The sequence below is a fragment of the Oncorhynchus keta genome, chromosome 4 (genome assembly GCF_023373465.1).
Source record: "Oncorhynchus keta strain PuntledgeMale-10-30-2019 chromosome 4, Oket_V2, whole genome shotgun sequence".
NCBI classification, from domain to species: Eukaryota; Metazoa; Chordata; class Actinopteri; order Salmoniformes; family Salmonidae; genus Oncorhynchus; species Oncorhynchus keta.
Window position 1 is genome coordinate 40,299,284 of NC_068424.1, and position 15,725 is coordinate 40,315,008.

At 42.8% G+C, this 15,725-nt stretch overlaps 1 protein-coding gene across 2 annotated transcripts in view; it reads right to left on the reverse strand.

Moving 5' to 3' along the window:
• LOC118374915 (integrin beta-1-like) overlaps window positions 1-4,626 on the reverse strand; it is a 45,817-nt gene extending 41,191 nt beyond the window's left edge. For both annotated transcript variants that reach the window (XM_035761411.2, XM_035761404.2), the window contains exon 1: window positions 4,269-4,626. The gene's annotated coding sequence lies outside the window, so the exon portion shown is untranslated. The remainder of the gene's footprint in view (window positions 1-4,268) is intronic.
• Window positions 4,627-15,725: the final 11,099 nt, after the last annotated feature.

A 15,725-nucleotide genomic window follows, 5' to 3' on the forward strand; every position in this document is an offset into this window, starting at 1 on the left:
GTCCCAAATGGCATCCCCTATGGAGGCACCCCTGCATTCCACGATGGACCCCGGTCAACAGCAGTGCACTACATAGGGAATAGTGTTCCACTTGCACAACCTTAACCACACCCTTTCTCGGAGTGGTTTTGATGCCGTTTTTAGACCTGGACGTGGAAATCACAAAATGGCTCCGTCAGAGGGGACTGGCAGGGCCTTAGGGCCACACTCTATGTAAACTACCGAGGAGGTCAAACCTAAACTCAAAGCCCTAACCTGCAATTTCCACACACAAAATGACAATTATAACCCAGACAGCACACATACTTTTATAAGAGTGGAAATCAATCCGATATAGGCTTGACCATAGAAATCCTATAACTCACGGTTCTATATGTAATCCAATGGCTAAAACACAGTAAATCATGCCTATTCTTATACCTTTATACACTGCAATAGAGCACAGTTTATTTCTAACATCAGCATGAGATGATTTCATAATTAGACTGAAGTCGGACTAAAAATCAAGTTGAGAACTTATTATGAATTCTAAATTTGCCCACTCTCCCACGGTTAAAGTCCTTAGGTGATTCCAGGATGTGCTATAGTTAGAGCAGACAGTGATTTACTGACAAACAAAACATGATAACCACATTGTTATCATATGTTTGTTGTAGTCAGACGACTCCTTGTTGTGTGTTATGGGTGTAACAGGCAGGCCTTGTACAACTTGTTTTCTAAACAAATCTCCCCTTTCAGCACAAATCATGTGTTGGAGTAGCAGCAGATGTAGTGCACATTCATCACTTCCATCTCAGAGGGACAGGAGGTCTATGTCTCACACACACAAAACATTACATGACTCCCAGAACGGCAGGGCGGGGTCTTCTGTCAGTGAATCTGTAAATCAGATGAAAAGCCAGCCCTCCAGCAGCTGTTATCTGGGGTTGGAGGTCACATCCATTCAGCTGGTAGATCCCCAGCCTAGCATCTCCTACAGTACCTACTGTCTCCACCCTCCATCTCTCCTAACACACACACACACACACACACCACGCACACACAATGTCCCACGTGTAAACACACACACCCATTCTCTCTTCTTCTCCCTCAATTAGCCCTAATCCTTCTCCTCCTCCCTTCCTCTACTTTCCTTCCTCCCTCATTCCACCACTCCATTCCCTTAATTAAAAACTCTAGCCACACTGAGAAGTCAGCTCGCCTCGGCCAGCTGTATTTACAAGGTTAAAGAAAACCACACAAACACAACAGACATCATACCTGAGATTAAATGGGGGCCTTTTTCTGCTTGATCCAATTAATGTGACAGCCTGCACAGTGCACAACATCTCACTCCTCCTTCCAAAAATAAAACAATTTTTGCATACACATATTTAGCAATGTTATTAGGGGTGTAGCAAATGGCTTGTGTTACTAGCTCCAACAGCGGAGTAGTATCTAACAATTCACAACAGTACACACAAATCTAAATGTAAAAAATGGAATTACGAAATATATAAATATTAGGACGATCAATGTCGGAGTGGCATTGACTAGAATACAGTAGATTAAATAATATACATATGATATGAGTAAAACAGTATGTAAACATTATTAAATTGACTAGTGTTCCATTATTAAAGTGTCCAGCGATTCCATGTCTATGTACATAGGGCAGCAGCCTCTAAGGTGCAGGGTTGAGTAACCGTGTGGGAGCTGGCTAGTGACCGTGACTAAGTTCAGGGCAGGATACTGGGTAGAGGCCTGCTAGTGATGGCTATTTAACAGTCCGATGGCCTTGAGATAGAAGCTGTTCTTCAGTCTCTCGGTCCCAGCTTTGATCCACCTGTACTGACCTCGCCTTCTGGATGATAGTGGGGTGAACAGGCTGTGGCTCGGGTGGTTGATGTCCTTGATTATCTTTTTGGCCTTCCTGTGACATCTGGTGCTGTAGGTGTCCTGGAGGGCAGGCAGTTTGCCCCCGGTGATGCATTGGGCAGACCGCACCACCCTCTGGAGAGCCCTGTGTTTGCGGGAGGTCCAGTTGCCATACTAGGCAACTGGACAGTCCGACAGTCCGACAGGATGCATCTGTAAATGTTTGTGAGAGTCTTAGGGGCCAAGACAAATTTCTTCAGACTCCTGAGGTTGAAGAGGCGCTGTTGCACCTTCTTCATTACACTATCTGTGTTGGTGGACTATTTCACCTTATCCACTGTGGTCCTGCCGATGTGGATAGGGGCGAGCTCCCTCTGCTGTCTCCTGAAGTCCACAATCAACTCCTTCCTTTTGTTGACGTTGAGTTATTTTCCTGGAACCCCTCTGCCAGGGCCCTCACCTCCTCCCTGTAGGATGTCTCATCATTGTTGGTACTCACACCTACTACTGTTGTGTCATCTGCATACTTGATGATTGAGTTGGAGGCGTGCATGGCCACGCAGTCATGGGTGAACAGGGAGCACAGGAGGGGGCTGAGCATGCACCCTTGTGGGGCCCCTATGTTAAGGATCAGTGTGGTGGAGTTTTTTTCCCTAACTTCACCACCTGGGGGTGGCCTGTCAGGATGTCCAGGACCCAGTTGCACAGGGCGGGGTTTAAACCCAGGGCCCTAAGCTTAATGATGAGCTTGGAGGGTACTATGGTGTCGAAGGCTGAGCTGTAGTTAATAAACAGCATTCTTACATAGGTATTCCTCTTGTCCAGATGGGATAGGGCAGTGTGTTGGCAATCCCAATAGATCTGTGTATCTATTCGGGCAGTATGCAAATTGAAGTGGGTGTAGGGTAAGGTGGACATGATATGATCCTTACTTATCATCTTACATTATAAAGGGCAACTGAATGTCGGAAGCTGTTGATTTTGTAAGCTGATTGGTGGTGGATCAAAGAAAATGACATTGACTGTATCAGGAGAGAAAGATGTCGCTCTATAAGACTAAAAGGAGGCTGAGTGTGTAGACTTGTTTGTTTTGAAGTCATAACCACTGGCTGTGTTCTTCTTTGGGACACCCCTAGCCCTGATGTTATCTACGTGTCATGACCCGAACACACATCTCAACACACACACACACACGCAGTGGCCTTCTCAGTATACACAAACCGATCTCTCAAGCATCAACACCACAGTTAATGTGATGATGACCATCAACAGAAGCAGCTTTGTGGCCTTAGTCTATAAGATTATTTATTGTTAATTTGACACAGACCTACTTGTATGAGACACGGATCATACTTGTATGAGACACGGATCATATGTGATCACAAGGAGCTAACTTCTTCATCCCTTAACTGTGACAAATTTTTGTGTATAATTAAACAATATTGGCCATTATAAACTGGGTGGGTCGAGCCCTGAATGTTGATTGGCTGACAGCCATGGTAGATCAGGGGTATGACAAAACATGTATTTTTACTGCTCTAATTATTTTGGCAACCAGTTTATAATAGCAATAAGGCACCTAGGGGGTTTGTGATATATGGCCAATATACCACGGCTAAGGGCTGTGTCCAGGCACTCTGCATTGCATCGTTCTTAAGAACAGCCCTTAGCCGTGGTATATTGGCCATATACCACACCTTCTCCGGCCTTATTGCTTAAATATACCACGCCTAAGGGCTTTTCTTAGTAGACACAATGCAGAGATCCTCGAAGCAGCCCTTTGCAGTGGCATATTAGTCATATACTACAAACCTCAGAGGTTCCTTATTGTTATTATAAACCGGTTACCAACATAAATATAACAGTACAAATATACCACAGATTTCAGCCAATCAGCATCCAAGAGCCAAACAACCCGGTTTATTATCTATTATAGACCTGTGGCCCCCAATGTAGGACAGGCATCAAGCACAATAGCCTATCCAACTCGCCTACAAACACGGCAAGATTATCAAGAGTATGACATTCGTTGTTGAATGAAAAAAAAACATGGAAGGCAAAATTGTCAAATGAAATGTTGTTCGAAACACTACTTAAAAACAATATACTGTCCAAAATATATTTCTCTTTACCAGATCATGTGAAGATTTTTACCTCAACTACAAAAAATAAAGACAGATTGAGATCCATCTGGAACAAATATTCTCTCTCCACCCAAAATATTTATTTTGGTCCAAATTGGAAGACTGCCAAGATCCTACTGTCTGCCTGTAAAAAAAACTTGAATTCTAGATAGTATATCCATCATCCAAGTCCTTCATCCATGTGGAAAAAGAATAGACTTTGGTTGGAGAGTAATCAACGAACGGATAAAAACAGGGTTCATACAATTATCAAATTATAACATTTACCTTCTCCTCGTGATTTATTGCCGAGGCAACATACGTAAATGTATCTATCCTTTTCAAAATATCCGTAGTGATCCGCTACCCAGCGTAGACACAGCAACAATTGCCTTGTTGGCAAAGGGAGCTACTTTCTCCTCCTGCAAAAAGTCACGGTCGATTTACTCCCCCACGGGTCATTCCTTAAACAGTTACTCCATTGCGAAAGGGAAAAATATGATCTACTATTTGGTTGTATAAAAGTGTACTTATTAGATATATTTAGTATTTTCCAGTAGCCGCGAACCTCTTTTTCTTCGCAAAATTAGATGAAGAGACAAATCCGCAGTGCACTCATCTGAACGAAGCCCCAATTTCACAGGAAAAACCGGGTGACGTCATGAATTTAAGACACGCCCATATTCTATTACAGGCTATTATCCGTTATTATGGATATGGCTACTGGTGACATGTATGAGCATAATGAAAGTTCTCCCAAAACTAACCCTGGTATAGCCCTCTCTTGACAAATCAATTTCTTGAATGTTGTGTATGGATGGGTTTTTGTTATGTAACCTATTACGTAGCCTGTTCAGTCTCTCTCTTTTATAAGGTACCTACTTTTAATGGATATTGTATGTTTAAAAAAAAATATATATATATATATATATACACACTTTGCAACAGGTTCTTGGGGGAATTGTTGACATCTACGACTACTATAACAGTCATTACTGAGTAGACTGACTGAGGGTGTGACAACAGTTTCCTTGTGTCTGTTAGGGACTGGTCTGGTAAAGGGTGTACACATACAGGCTCCCTTGAAGCTGGGCCTGTCTGAATGGGACACAGCGACACTGTTTGGGCGATACAGAAAACTTCATTTAGTAAAGAATCAAAGGGGCATTCATTCTTTCTCATATTTGGACTTCTCACTTCCACTCAACAACTTAATACACTACCTGTTATTTTATTATTTTATTGTGTGCTTTAGCGACCTCCTGTGTTGGACTAGACCCAGAGTATGACACAAATCTGGCAAATCCTATGACAGGCCAGGGCATTTATCACTGCAGGATGTAATCACAGTTTGTCCTGTATTATGTAAAACGAAACTGCTTTTGTTTGTGAACGATATCTTACAGTTTGATTGGTACTACAAATATAATCACATTAAATGGATATTCCACTTTCCGACAAATGTTTGTCTATATTCTAATAAACGGAGAGTAGCCTACGTCAATCTTCAACCAGATGACAAGTACTGTTTCAAATCATTTTCTCCATTTCTTTTCATGATTGTCGTTATTATCCCATGATTGTTTAGTGTTGACCTGTAACCAGTAGCTATGAATATTTATACTGTGTAATTGAATATGTGTGCATTTTGTTTTGCACTCTGGTTTGTTGTTTTGTAACCTTTATTTTCCAAGGTAGAGTACATGATCCGTGAATATATTAAATGTATAGGCTACAATGTGGGGATCTCATGCATGGTAATAACTACATGTATATACAACTTTCATCCTTGGCACAAAATAATAATAACGTCTTCTCAATCCATAGACTTCATTAATGTCATTCAGACTGTTTTGAAGTTGATAGGTTCTGAACTAATACCAAACGTTTTAGGGTCCATATGTTACAGTATAGCTTCTATCCCTCTCCTCGCCCTGAACCAGGGACCCTCTGCACATATCAACCACAGTCACTCACGAAGCATCGTTACCCTTCGCGCCACAAAAGCCGCGGCCCTTGCAGAGCAAGGTCAACAACTACTTCTAGGTCTCAGAGGGAGTGACGTCATCGACTGAAACACTATTAGCACGCACCACCGCTAACTAGCTAGCCATTTCACATCGGCCACACATACACAAATAGAGTTACAACTTTCCGAGCTGAAGATCACTGATGTCACGATTTGACCTTTTTTTTTTCAGAGTTCCCAGTTGTCTTAAAAGCACAATGAATAGACCCCATTGTCTATTAGGATTAGAACATCAGTTGAAAGGCAGTGTCAGGCCCGGAGAAAATTATACCCTAAATTACAAACCCACTGCATAAGTACCAAACATCCAGACAACTGGCAGAGTAAGTTAAAAGTTCAGACTATGTTCAAAGTTCCTTTACCTTTTGGATGAGTTATATTCATAACAAGTTTGTATTGCTTAATCTTGAATGTGCACATTTATTATTGTTTGCCTAATTGATTGTTGCCATCTGCTCTTTTATCTAAGAAAGTATTTTACATTAGTATGTGCAGTATGTTGTGTATATTAATTCCTTTACATGCTGTTTCATACACTCCCTTACTGTATGTATTTGGACAGTGATGCTACATTTTTTTATTTGACTCTAAACTCCAGCATTTTGGATTTCAGATCAAATGTGTCATATGAGACAGTGACAGTACATACTGTAAGGTTAACCTTTTATTTGAGGGTATTTTCATACACATCTGATTTACCATTTAGAAATGAAAGTGCTTTTGTTTATCCAGGCCCCCCCATTTGAAGATGTCATAAGTATTTGGATTTGGTCAGATTTTAGTATTTGTTCCCATATTCCTTGCACACAATGACAACATTAAGCTTGTGACTCTATAAACTCGCTGGATGCATTTACAGCTTGTTTTGGTTGTGTTTCGGATCATGTTCTAGTCCCATAGGGCGGCGCACAATTGGCCCTGTGTCGTCCAGGTTAGGGGAGGGTTTGGCCGTCATTATAAAATAAGAATTTGTTCATAACTGACTTGCCTAGTTAAATAAAGGTTAAATAAAAACATAGTAAAAAATGTTGGTCCAATAAGAAGTGAATGGTGAACAATGTACTGTTTCATTTTGGAGTCACTTTTATTGTAAGTAAGAATATAAGATGTTTGTGAACACTTCTACGTGATTGTGGCTGCTACCATGATTATGAATAATCATGAATAAATCGTGAATGACGATGATTGAGAAAGTTACACAGGGACAAAAAGCTCATCTCCCCCCATTATTGGTAATGGTGAGACATTAACATGCTTTGTTGTAGCCTCTAACTTCCTCATTCATTAAAATTCATGATTAATTCATGATTATTCTTAATCATGGCATTATCAGGATTGACTTGTTCAGAAACATGTTACCTACTGAATGAAAATTACTCCTGTCATCAATCACCATTCAGTTCCTATTGGGCAAACCACAACCAAAACAAACGGCAAATGCCTCCAACGACTTTGTAGAGTCACAAGCTTGATGTAGTCTTTGTGTGCTAGGAAAATGGGACCAAATACTAGAGTTTTGACTACTTTGGTACACTATAAGTGAAATTTGTCCAATTACTCAACCTGGACTCAGGGACAGACGTAACATAGTAAATGTAAATCGGTAAGCCCTCCATTTAGATATGTTATGTTACGATTTCGTGATATGTGTCACGTTCTGACCTTAGTTCCTTTACATTTACATTTACATTTAAGTCATTTAGCAGACGCTTTTAGTTTGGTCAGGGCGTGAGTTGGGGTGAGTAGTCTATGTTCTTTTTTCTATGTTACGGTTTTGTGTTTGGCCTGGTATGGTATGGTTCTCAATCAGAGGCAGGTGTCGTTCGTTGTCTCTGATTGAGAATCATACTAAGGTAGCCTTTTCCCACCTGTGCTTTGTGGGTGGTTATTTCCTGTTTAGTGTTTTTTCCATTCACCTTACGGGACTGTTTGTTTGTCGTTTATTGTTTTGTTCAGTGTTCAGTTATTTTATAAAAAATGTGAACACTTCTTCCACAACAGACGATCATTACAGAATCACCCACCAACCAAGGACCAAGCAGCGTGGTAAGGAGCAGCGCTATCTGGAGGAGGTGACAACATGGGACGAAATAGAGAGGTGGTCGGTCGACCCAGGGAGAGTGCCGGAGCCCGCCTGGGATTCTCTGGAGCAGTGTGAGGAGAGTTACAGGGATATGGAGTTTGCGACACGTACATGGCAGCGCAACAGGGACGAGAGGCAGCCCCAAAAATGTATTGGGGTGGCACACGGGGAGTGTGGTTAAGGCAGGTAGGAGACCTGAGCCAACTTCCCGTGCTTACCGTGGAGAGAGGTGGACTGGGCAGGCACCGTGTTATGCCGTGAGGCGCACGGTGTCCCCAGTGCGCAGGCATAGCCCAGTGCGCTACATTGTAGCGCCTCGTATCGGCCGTGCTAGAGTGGGCATCGAGCCAGGTGCTATGAAGCCGGCTCAGCGCATCTGGTCTCCAGTGCGTCTCCTCGGCCCGGGGTATATGGCACCAGCCCTACGCACAGTGCCCCTGGTTCGCCAGCACAGCCCAGTGCAGTCTGTTCCACCCCGCCACACTGGCCAGGCTATGGGGAGTATCCAGCCAGGAAAGGTTGTACAGGCTCGGTGCTCGATACCTCCAGTGCACCTCCACAGTCCGGTCCATCCGTTGCCTCCTCGATGCACCAGGCCTCCGGTGGCAGCCCCACGCATCAGGCTGTCTCTACGTCTCCTTCCTCCAGAGTCTCCCTCTTGTCCAGCGCTGCAAGAGTCTCCCTCTTGTCCAGCACTGCCAGAGTCTCCCTCTTGTCCAGCGCTGCCAGAGTCTCCCTCTTGTCCAGCGCTGCCAGAGTCTCCCTCCTGTCCAGAGTCTCTCCCTCCTGTACAGCGCTGCCAGAGTCTCCCTCCTGTCCAGCGCTGCCAGAGTCTCCCTCCTGTCCAGAGTCTCCCTCCTGTCCAGCGCTGCCAGAGTCTCCCTCCTGTCCAGAGTCTCCCTCCTGTCCAGCGCTGCCAGAGTCTCCCTCTTGTCCAGCGCTGCCAGAGTCTCCCTCTTGTCCAGCGCTGCCAGAGTCTCCCTCTTGTCCAGCGCTGCCAGAGTCTCCCTCTTGTCCAGCGCTGCCAGAGTCTCCCTCTTGTCCCTCTTGTCCAGCGCTGCCAGAGTCTCCCTCCTGTCCAGAGTCTCCCTCCTGTCCAGCACTACCAGAATCTCCCTCCTGTCCAGCGCTGCCAGAGTGTCCCTCCTGTCCAGAGTCTTCCTCCTGTCCAGCGCTGCCTGAGTCTCCCTCTTGTCCAGCGCTGCCAGAGTCTCCCTCTTGTCCAGCGCTGCCAGAGTCTCCCTCTTGTCCAGCGCTGCCAGAGTCTCCCTCTTGTCCAGCGCTGCCAGAGTCTCCCTCTTGTCCAGCGCGCTGCCAGAGTCTCCCTCTTGTCCAGCGCTGCCAGAGTCTCACTCCTGTCCAGCGCTGCCAGAGTACCCGTCAGTCCTGAGCTTCCGGAGCCGCCCGTCAGTCAGGAGCTGCCGGATCCGCCCATCAGTCAGGAGCTGCCAGAGTCTCCCTCTTGTCCAGCGCTGCCAGAGTGTCCCTCCTGTCCAGAGTCTCCCTCCTGTCCAGCGCTGCCAGAGTCTCCCTCCTGTCCAGCACTGCCAGAGTCTCCCTCCTGTCCAGAGTCTCCCTCTTGTCCAGCGCTGCCAGAGTCTCCCTCTTGTCCAGCGCTGCTAGAGTGTCCCTCCTGTCCAGAGTCTCCCTCCTGTCCAGCGCTGCCAGAGTCTCCCTCCTGTCCAGCGCTGCCAGAGTCTCCCTCTTGTCCAGCGCTGCCAGAGTCTTAGGTAGCCTTTTCCCACCTGTGTTTTGTGGGTGATTATTTCCTGTTTAGTGTTTTTTCCATTCACCTTACGGGACTGTTCGTTTGTCGTTTATTGTTTTGTTCAGTGTTCAGTTATTTTATAAAAAATATGAACACTTACCATGCTGCGCTTTGGTCCTTACCTTCTTCCACCACAGACGATCGTTACAATATGATGATATGTTACGTTTCGTATGGTATGTATGAACATTTACGGATGCATCATCCATTTCGTATGATGTGTTACGAATTGCAATTTGTATTATATGTTATGAATTTACAATACGCATGAATTCCACCTTGTTGTGGCTAACATTACCTAGTTGGCTAGGTGTTAGGGTTAAGGGTTAAGGTTAAGGATAGGGGAAGGTTTAGCTAACATGCTAAGTAGTTGCAAAGTAGCATAAAAGTAGTAAGTAGCTGCATTGTTGCAAAAAAAATGCTAAAATGCCATAGTTGTTCATTGATATGATTCAAAAACACAACATTTTGATTGTTAGACATTGAATTATACGCCCACCCACCCATCCTGCCCGACCAACCTCCCTCTTTTCGGTTTTTTTGGCTTAAGTAACCTTCTGTCTTATGGAACCATACCAATCGTAAAATATCATACTAATTTTAGTGTCACAGATTTACATTTACTATGCACTAGTGTTTGAGGCCAGGCTGAAATACTTATGATCAAATTATCAAATGTAGATCTATAAATCAGATACAGTGCCTTCAGAAAGTATTCATACCCCTTAACTTATTCCACCTTTTGTTGTGTTACAGCCAATGTTCCCCCACATTTTTTCAGCACTGATCAAATGTAAAGTCTGCTGAGTGCAAACTTGAACATTGTGAAAATGCTGTGCAACTTCCAGCGCGTTTATTGTAAACACAGGCTGTACCCGCTTTAAGTTACAGTTTTAACAGTGGCTAAGTAGGCTGTTGTGGCTATTTGATCATAATGTGGGACTACAAGAGTGGTCTACCATCAAAAACAATGGTGATGTATCCCATAACATTTTAACATAGATATAGCTATCTTTCAGACTACATTAGCAGCCAATGTGTGGTGTTTAACGTAGGCCTACATTGCATGAGGGCTTGACATGAACTTGTGTTACATTTTATTATTTTTTACTTGAGTTTATTTGGTAAATATTTTCTTAACTCTTTCTTGAACTGCATTGTTAGTTAATTAAGGGCTTGTGAGTAAGCATTTCACGGTAAGGTCTACACACCTGTTGTATTCGGCGCAAAACAAGTTTGATTTGATTTATTCACTTGTCCTTCAGACATGGAGGTGACTGAAAATGTTGTTGTGTTGTTTGATGCAAGAAACCACTTTACAAAATAAAAAAACATTATTAGTTCCATACCATTATTACAGAGAATCAGACAAATGAGGCTACCCTCTGACTATTGGCTACTTAGTTTATTCAAGCCAGTCTCAAAATACAATACTCCCCCTTACCTGACTTGCTTTTCAAAGATGTCTAGAAATGTACACGTTTTGTAATCTTGGAAGGAGCAATCCCTTCCCTATTGCTGACTCCAAATTAACTATAATTGGGCTAATAATAACTAACTAGCTAAGGATATAAACAAACGGTGCACATATGGTTACATGAAGCTCTAGTCAAAACAAGTACATCTTCTCACTACCACTCATGCTCTTAACACAGTCCAGTTCAAAGTAAATGGCACAGATCCATATGACAATGTTCTATTTGCATATAAGCCTACTGCAGCTTTCATTTGTTATGCCGCACTATTGTTTCGGTATGATGCATTGAAAGTGGTTAATATTGCTCGATTCAATCGCAATTGCCACAGTAAAGGGAAACGTTGATAGTATTATTAACAGGGAAAACTCTAGAGCAGTGGCCACCAACCTTTGAGTCAAGATGACTTTCTGAGTCAAAACGCAACCCGAGATCTACCACTTAAAAAACGTAAGCCTATGCAACATTGACCAGTACTGTAGCATTAAACAGTACTGTAGCAATGAGATTTGTGCAGTAAGCTATAGGACCAGTACATTATCACCACATATTGGCTTTACTTGAATTGCCCTGCCAGTTTTTGTAATTCTATTTTGAACTTTGAGGTAGACTATAAAGTCTCACCGGTAATAGAGCCCTTGTTGTATTTACTTGTGAGGCACAGCTGAGTGAGCATACATTTAAATGATTAACTTTTTATTTTACTGGGCTTATGGTGCCTGCATCTAATGGTCATTTACAGTGGGAGAGAGCAGCAGATTGAGGGTTCGCCACTCAACATCCCTCTGCTCTCCCTTTCTTCCACTGACCAAAAAGGGACACCGTCTTTCAGCTGATGGTGAAACTAGAGTCGCACAGCATTATTTCTTCCTCATGCACAAATAAATGTTGTTACTCCAGAGAAAGTGAAATATTCCTCTATATAAAAAAATATTCAAGCCGCTAATAATAACAATAACGCAAGCCTATACACTTTCCTACTTATTCATAACTGCTGCAGTGCTTGATATAGGCAGCGCTGAGTGGATATGGGAATAACGCACTTTTTATTCCTTATAAAAGTGTTGAATACAAAGAGTTGACAGTGCTGAGTAAGAACTTAAACATGAAATCTCAGTCAATTTTGCTGCATCCTTCTTATATACCTGCTAAATTACTGCAGACACAGTAATCTGAGCCATCCAACACATGAAATGTTTTAAAATGGCAACAGTTCGCAGTTCATTTTTTGGGTAGACCTGGGTAGACCTTTTTGGGTAGACCTTGGGTAGACGCGGCTGCCCTGCACACCAGGTAGGCCTGGGTAGGTTTGATCTCAGGCATACCCAAAAAATGTCCCAGAAGTTGTGTATTATTGTCACGCCCTGACCTTAGAGCCCTTTTATTTCTCTATTTGGTTAGTTCAGGGCGTGATTTGGGTGGGCATTCTATGTTTTCTGTTTCTTTGTTTTGGTGGAACATTTAATAAGGAAAATGTACGCCTACCACGCTGCACCTTGGTCCGGTCATTCTATCACTAATGACGGATGTAACAATTATTTGATTACATTTTTAAAAGAAACGCATGTGAGATTTATTTTCTATGGGTCATTTTATTAACATGTAACAAAGAAATAGTCCGCAACCATGAAATTGACTTTCGACTATTGATTACATTTTTTTTAAAATTGTCTGGAGGAAAAGGAGTGTGTGCCAGAATTATTTGGATCAATCTACCGATAGCTTCCAGAATGAGACATTAACAGGTGGCGCCAGGATAGAAACAACCGCAATCGCCATCACAACCGCCAAGGTAGCGTTGAGCCAGGCATGCTTGCCTACCCCACCGTCTCCTCTCGTTCTTGATGCTACGGTCGGGGGTGAACCTGCAATAGGTCCACCGACAGATTTGTCTGCCGTTGATGAACCAGCCTGTCAACCAAAGCAAGCACAGATCCCTTCAAGTATGATAAATGGCAAATCATGCTGCTTCCCTTCAAGGTGGTATGACCAGTTCGTGTGGATTGAGTATAGTAAAGCAAAAAGTATAGTAAAGTAAAATATGCAATTTATTGTAAGATTTATACAAGATGGATTAAAAAAATTGGAGACTCACAAGAAATGCTTGCTGCAAACATGAGAATAGCAAATTACATGCTAGTGCCCTTGCAAAATGTTAATCCTACAAGGCGACCCATGGTCCTAGAAGTACTTCTGACTGGGTTGAACCAAATGCATGGTGATGCAAACATGGATTTTATAGAAAGAAACCGTGCACATGTTATAGTGGTCATAGATATTGTTCTCATGTATGCAAAGCAGGATATTCTACTCAGAGGGCATAGAGAAACCGAAGAGGCAATCAACAAAGGTAACTTTTCAGAAATCTTAAAATTTAATGTCAAAGTATGACTCAGAAACACAAAACCTCTTTGGCTAGGGGGCAGTATTATGACGTCTGAATGAAAAGCGTAGTAAACTACCTGATACTCAGGCCCAGAAGCTAGGATATGCATATAATTGGTAGATTTGGATAGAAAACACTAATGTTTCTAAAAATGTTAAAATGATGTCTGTGAGTATAACAGAACTGATATGACAGGCGAAACCCAGAGGACAAACCACCCCAAAAAAACAATGTTTATTATGGGGAGAAGTCCTGCCAGATTGCAGTTCCTAGGGCTTCCACTAGATGTCAACAGTCTTTAGAAAGAGATTCAGGCTTGTTTTTTGGAAAAATTAGCTAGAATTTGTTGTTTTTCTAGGTGGCTCCCATTTTGGCTGTAGTGTTTTCATGTGCGTGGAGGAGAGCTCGTTCTTTGTTTTATATCTCAGGTAAAGACAATATAGATTCTCCGTCTTAAATGTTATCGTTTATTTACGTATTAGGGTAGCTGAGGTTGGATTATAAACATTGTTTGACTTGTTTGGAAAAGTTTATTGGTAACGTTTGGGATTAATTTTGTATGCATTTTTGATGGAGGGAAACCGGTGGATTATTGGCCGAAGCGCGCCAGCTAAACTGAGTTTTTATGGATATAAAGAAGGACTTTATCGAACAAAAGGACAATTTGTGATGTTCCTGGGACCTTTTGGAGTGCCAACAGAAGAAGATCTACAAAGGTAAGGCATTTATTATATCGCTATTTCTGACTTTCGTGGCGCACCTGCCTCGTTGAAATATGTTTTTAATGCTTTCGTATGCGGGGCGCTGTCCTCAGATAATCGCATGGTGTGCTTTTGCTGTAAAGCCTTATTGAAATCTGACACAGTGGCTGAATTAACAAGTTAAGCTTTATTTTGATGTATAACACTTGTATTTTCATGAATGTTAAATATTTATATTTCTGTAATTTTAATTTCGCGCTCTGCAATTTCACCCGATGTGGTCGAGGTGTGTCGCTAGTGGAACGCCTGCGCTAGAAAGGTTAATGAGCTACCATGCAATGCCACGCTTATGAGCCCTGAAATTCTGCTTTCACCGTAAAGCCTTTTTGAAATCTGACACAGCGGCTAGATTAACAAGAAGTTAAGCTTTATTTTGATGTATTACACTTGTGATTTTATGAAAGTGAAAGTTTATGAAAGTTATATATTTATATTGACCAGCACAAAAACATCTTGTGGCGTACTGCATTAGCATTGAATAGCCCCTGTGATATGCAACTTTTCAGGGAAGTACCTTCTCCACTATTCAATCTGGTTTCAGAGCTGGTCATGGGTGCACCTCAGCCACGCTCAAGGTCCTAAACGATATCATAACCGCCATTGATAAGAGACATTACTCTGCAGCCGTATTCATCGACCTTGCCAAGGCTTTCGACTCTTATCAGCAGACTAAACAGCCTTGCTTTCTCAAATGACTGCCTCGCCTGGTTCACCAACTACTTCTCTGATAGAGTTTAGTGTGTCATACTGGAGGGCCTGTTGTCCGGACATCTGGCTGTCTCTATGGGGGGCCGACTCTCTTCTCTGTATACATCAATGATGTCGCTCTTGATGCTGGTGATTCTCTGATCCACCTCGCAGACGACACCATTCTGTATACTTCTGTCCCATCTTTGGACAGTGTTAACTAACCTCCAGACGAGCTTCAATGCCATTCAACTCTCCTTCCGTGGCCTTCAACTTCTCTTAAATGCAAGTAAAACTAAATGCATGTTCTTCAACCGATCACTGCCCACACCTGCCCGCCCGTCCAGCATCACTACTCTGGACGGTTCTGACTTAGAATATGTGGACAACTACAAATACCTAGGTGTCTGGTTAGACTGAAAACTCTCCTTCCAAATTTAAGCATCTCCATTCCTAAATTAAATCCCGAATTGGCTTCCTATTTCGCAAACAAAGCATCCTTCACTCATGCTGCTAAACATACCCTCGTAAAACTGACCATCCTCGCCGTCTGCGC